Genomic DNA, 6,153 nt, shown 5'->3' with positions numbered 1-6,153 from the left:
TGCCTCTGTCGCCAATTATAGCTCTCATCACCCTCGCAATGTCGCCGTACCATCACCTCGCTACCCTCACGCTGGGGCCTCGCCGATGCTTGGTCTAGGGAACATGTGTTCACGGCCGCCTTCGTGCAAAACCCCAGGTTTTGCTTTGCAAGATCGCTCCGAAGACCTCGGAGGCCTTTGGGTTTTGCAATCTGTTTGTTTTAACATGGCTAGTTTACTTTGTAGCTAATTATTATCACAAATTATAACACAATAAAAGATGATTATTTAGAAAACTACACACCAAAAGTGTAACTGAAGTAGAATGTCTACCCAAACACCATTACACCTTATCACTAGCTTGCTTGTCAAAGCTTGGCAATTGTAGGCATGTTTGATTTGGCAGGGAGCTTTAGTTATTCCAAATTTTCGTCATCATCCAACTTCAAGAAGTACTGATCAACCATCTGGTCAGTGATGAGCTCCAATTTACAAGGCTCCCACTTTTGGATGTTATCCTTTTTTGACAATATAGTTGTGCAACCATCTCTAAAGTCTGACCTAATTTTTCCTCGCATAAGATGACACGCTATTCTATACTCTTGAGCAAGACATTCACCAAGTCCTTGAAACCTTCCTTCTCTAATTGATCTCAAACAAAGTTTCAAACTTGTTGGCGATGCCTTTTGAAGTGACTGAATTGTGCAAGATAACCATTATCCCTATTTAAAGGATATTGAAGGCTTGTAGTAGCCTCCTTCTCGAGTGCACTTAAAATCTCTTCTACACTGCTCTTTGAAAAACACTTCTGAATAACATCCATTTTGTGAGAAGCACTGCTGTTCTCTTTCACGGCTGGTTGGATCGAGTAGTTATTTATAATAGCCAAAAATAAAATGAAAGATCATGGCTCGAGATATTATTGGTGAAGAAGCAACTTTGGATACTTGAACTTCTTCTGACAAAGCCAATTTGGTTGAGGGAACAAAATGAGTTGCTAGACCGCAAGCATGCAAGCTTTTCAGGACCATCCAATTTGGCACCAGTTAGGCCAACATATTCTCCAAAGAATCCAGGAAGCCTTGACAAGAAGTAAGAGGCACCCGTATCAGGAAACCCTCCCAAAGCTGTTTCTGGCATAGAAAACATTGAATTCTCAGTTGCAATACGGAATCAACAGGATCTACTAATTGCGGATCCACCTAAGGAAATTCCATTGAGAACTGAAACTTGGGGTTTATTGTATGTTGCTATCAAGTATAGTAACTTATACGCATCCTCAGAAGTTTTAGCAACAAATCTCCAGTCGCCATTATAGAGATGATGAGCCATAGCAGCTACATCACCACTGGCGCAAAATGCTTTTCCGTTACCTTTGGGAATGACCAACTTGACTTTGGCATCATACTCTAGGATGAGGAAGAGCTCATACAACTAATAGAGCATTTCAAAGGAAGGGAAATCGTCCAAACAGTGCCTGAACTTTTTTGGACTATTAACTTTCATACCTATGTTTTGAAAAAAAATCAAAATGGTACCTGACGATTTAAGCCCGACCTAATTTCCGTACCTAGCAATAGTAAAAATGTTAACCCCGTTAACTTTTCAAGGGTATTTTCATCCTTTCAGTATTCATCTCTCCTATCGCTCTGCAACTTCATGCTTGTTCTTTTTTTTTTTTGGGTATGAAACAATGCATAAAAAAAATAAGAGAAAGTGATTCAAATGAAATTAGATTGGCAAATTTTTCCAAGATGGTATCATCCAAAACATACGATGCTCACAGCTTTAGGGTACATAACAATGTTTAGAGCCATATCAAACATGGGAAATGCACAAAAACAAATCTGAAACAAGAATTAGCACACAATTAGAAGAAGCCCAATACCCCTCTATGGTTCTCCGCCGAGCTCCACTCATAGATTCTCATATGGTTACACTTTTGGGGCAAACCGAATTTTGGATGCCTTGTCATTCCACACGGCTAATAATCCTAGCCCAAAGAAGCTGCTCAAACCTCCAGTCAGCCGAGCCAAAGCTTCGCACTTTCCGACTGTGTCGACGATGCGATCGATACAAGGTTCGGGAAAAGGTATGCCATTGTCCCAGATGAGCTCGTCGTTGACGTGAAGGGGTCTTTCAGGGATGATGTGTTTGTCGATGGGGAGGCCCATGCCGGAGAGGAGCCGATGAGAGGAGGGGACAGACGATGCCGTTTTCGCCCATGATTTTGGACGCCACACTGCTCAGTCTTCCTATCATTTGTTTTTCTTCTTGATTAGCAATGTGAAGCCTCGCTTCCCTTCCGGCAATGGCAGCTAGTAGAAGGTCTAGTTCAGAGAGCTTGGAAGATGACCGGATTCGTAGCTGGGTAATAAGAGTTGATTAATCAGAGTCGTTGTGGTTAAATGTGTTGGGGAGTCTCAATCCCAGGCTGCAGGGGACAGCTGGGACAAAACCAAGCCGAGCCGAGCAAGAAGAGGAATCCAGTATTGGTCAGTGATTGGGAGCCTGAGGCTGTGATGAAGAGATATTCAGGCGAATTCAGAACATGAAAGACTTGATGCCCTTGGTTGAGACCCGAATGACGAGTTCAAATGGGGAGCTATGATTTTTGATTTTGGAGAAGTGAAATGGCTCGTGGAGCAGCCTGTTAGCTTGGGAACGGTTCCGCCAGGCTCCGCTGGCCAACAAGTGGTCTCGGAGGCATGGGCGGGCAATGGTGGCAGAAATGGGGAAGGTGTTGGGAAGGTTTGGAGAGGGTGGTGTTAATAGTTCTGCTAATCACATGTGAAGTACCAGATTTACCCCTCAAAATTTAACGGAGTTAACATTTTTTCTATTGCTAGGTACGAAAATTGGGTCGAGCTTAAATTGTCAGGTACTGTTTTGATTTTTTTCAAAACATAAGTATGAAAGTTAATAGTCCGGAAAAGTTCAGACACTGTTTGCATGATTTTCCCTTCAAAGGAAAGAGCGCTCAATTGTCGAGGCCTGTTTAGTATCAGTATCCTTACAAATGGCTTATTCTCTTGTACTAGAACCTCATGATCGCAAAGATCATATGAGTTGAAGGAAGCCATGCGCATGGCTAGAATGAACTATAGTTGGGAAATGCAGTTTTATTGATCAAATAGCTACTTTATAAAGAAAACTGATGTGATTGTGTTTTTTACACAATTATTAGCTAACAAATATTAAAGGGCTCCAAACCCCTTTAAAAAAATATATATATATATTAAAGGGCTCATAAGATTAGCTAACAAAAATATTTTAAAGAAACTCATCTTGGTTTGATTTTGCACATTTGCTTGATCCTTTCCTTTTGCTCTTTTTTTTCTTCTTCAATTTTTTAAAAACAATTCTATCTCTGTTCATATTATTGAATTATTGTCTCTGGGTATGTTTTATACGTAGTCTATAGTTTAAAAAAATACGTCTCTGTTGTGTCATTACTATGTCAAAGCAAATAATCCATGCACAATTTCAAATATTATAAGGGTGGTTCGATTCTCTCTATTTGCACACCCCTTCTATTTTTTTTTTTTACAAATTATCCTAACTACCTTCTCTTGTAATTAAGTTTCTTTTGCTTTTTGCTTTTTTCTTTTTTCTATAGTCAATCATGAATTAAACATCATTATATAATAAACTAATTTTCTCGTGAATGTCATTGCTAATTAGAAAAAAAAAATTTGATGGACAAGACAAAGTGCAATCTGTCAAAAGTTCTGCAATTAGTGTAGCAAAATTTAGGACTAAGATAAAAAACACGATGTAACTGAGTTTGGGAATTTAGGTATGTCATCATAACTGCTATAAAAAACTGAAGAAAGATATAAGCATATCACATAAACTAAAGGAGATCCAAAACCTCTCACATCTGATTAAGCAATGTTGATTCAAGATACCATTCCCAGTGACATAAAGCATTTTGTAGAGTGATGATATGACTAAAGTCAAAACGAAATCAAAGCATCAGTAATTTCAAAATTATCAATAAACTCAACACAAAACCATGATTAGTACGCAAGCCATACCAAAATCAAGCTAATATGAAAAACTCGCACAAATTTTTAAAGCTTCTAGTCCACCAAATAGCTGAGAAATTGATCTTTTTAGCAGAGAGCAATGGATTGAAATACACCAAAAAATTTTAGTTAGAATCTTACCAGGAATGATAGATTCAAAGGGGCTCGAATGATCACTAAATTCATTTTTTTTTCCATGTCTCAATTGCAAATCAGATGTAATTTTTTTTTTCCAAAGATGAGTCTAAAGTGGCTTATTCTGCCATAATTAAACTGCAAAGCATCACGTTAGAGAGATAGAATAACTATGTTAGAGAAGCTTTTGATGGAAAAGAAAAGAGAAAATCGTAAAGAGTTTTGAAGTTCTCTGTGTCTGCAGGAAAATAAGGGTTTAGGATTTGGGGATGATTGACTTGACATGTAGAAAAAAAGAAAAAAGAACAAAAAAAGGAAAAGAAACAAAATTTCAAGGGAGGGTAGTTAGGGTAATTTGTAAAATAAATAAATAAATTAAAGTAATAGATAAATAGAGGGAGTGTGTGAATAGAGAAAATGAGTGTGTGAATAGCACCACCCTATTATAAGGATTGAAGTGAATGTTAATTTGACCTAGCCGTCTACTAGGGTTTGCTCGATATCCCTTCGAGAAAATTTTCAAAGCTTCCTGGCGCTATGGCTTATATGGAGGAGAGTAATCTTACTGGCCTTCATCTGGCGGACATGGCGAGGGTGTCTTTGGGTTCGACGGGGCTTGTGTTGTGAAATTTTAATTAAAACTCGCAAGCGCACGAATCGTCATTAGTATAGTGTGCAAGTACGAGGTCGTTTCAATTGAGGATTGATAATCAATTTAAATCTAACTCAATTAATCAAAACACATAAACAATCAAACTAAAGAAGATATGGTTTTGAGGTTTTCGACAAACAAATAATGTGAAAATTAAAGAAACAAACAAACAAACAAATAATGATAAAACCTAGGGTTTCAAAATCAACCACTAACAATCCTATTTATGTTTCAATGCAATTAATAGATTCTTTTGTTTATCTAGATGATAATTCCCATATCTCATTCTCAGGTACTCTAGACCATAGTTTTCCTTAAGTATATGATACTCTCCCTTTCGGGTAAAGATCTTATATCCTAACTATGCAATTTATCATTCTCAGGTATAAATTTAACATGCAAGACTCATTACGCTTTAGAAAATAAGGGAATCAAGTAAACCATTAGTCTTTCTCAAGTGATAATGTAATTTACCACACTTAATCACAAGAAGCTAATCAAATTATATTGCATCTCTGCTTCAAATTTGTCTTCCAATTACTAAATGCAAAGCCCTAAGGTGATCAATCAAAGAACTTAAACATAAAGCATCAATTCAAATAGTGATTAAGCATTCATTATAAAGAAACTATAATCTATCAATAAATCATCAAAGTACATAAACAATCATGATAGGGCATCATCCTAACCCTAGAGAAAAAGAGTTTAGCAAAATATAACTAGATGAAACATAGGAAAAACATAAAAAGAATGGAAAGGGAAAAGAAGGGAAGATGGATGAGTCGTCTCCACTCCTTAGGCGTCTACATTGTGCTCTGAGACTCCTCCTCTCATGTAAATTCGTGCTCCCTTATATAGGGAAGATTTCTGCTCATCTTTGGTTTCAAGTTTCTTTGTAAGAATTGAGATTAGATTCCTTTCTTGATTGGAATGGGAAAAGCTTGAAATATCTCTCGTAGAAGTAGGAATACATGTGTTCTCTGCATCCTCATCTGAATTTACTTCCTTGAAATAATAGGATTGATGATCTTGTGCTACGAAACTTGAGTTCTCCACGAATGGTTGTAAATTCCTGAGTAGATTTCCTGTCCGACCTATCTTCACTCAAATAATCATAACTTTCTCCAGAAGTATCGAAATCTAGATCCATAAAATTCTACAGAAAGTAGACATCTGTAGCTTTCCAATGATATAAAGCTCACTGTCTTATTCTATCTGAGTAACTCCCAGTAATTCGACGAAGTTGGGTGTTCTGCATAGACAGATTCTGGGACCTGGGTGTCTTTCAATCCTAGTTAGCTTATTTTGGCTTCTTTTCTTGTCTCTATGAAACAAACCTACAAAAACACTAAAACA

General features: G+C 37.4%; 2 pseudogenes; both read right to left on the bottom strand.

Moving 5' to 3' along the window:
• Nucleotides 1-347: 347 nt before the first annotated feature.
• Nucleotides 348-3,068, bottom strand: LOC112166169 (annotated as a pseudogene).
• Nucleotides 1,872-2,241, bottom strand: LOC112186837 (annotated as a pseudogene).
• Nucleotides 3,069-6,153: the final 3,085 nt, after the last annotated feature.

The sequence above is a fragment of the Rosa chinensis genome, chromosome 1 (genome assembly GCF_002994745.2).
Source record: "Rosa chinensis cultivar Old Blush chromosome 1, RchiOBHm-V2, whole genome shotgun sequence".
Classification (NCBI taxonomy): Eukaryota; Viridiplantae; Streptophyta; class Magnoliopsida; order Rosales; family Rosaceae; genus Rosa; species Rosa chinensis.
The sequence above is the reverse complement of the archived record's forward strand: the minus strand, read 5'-3'. Positions and strand labels throughout refer to the sequence as shown.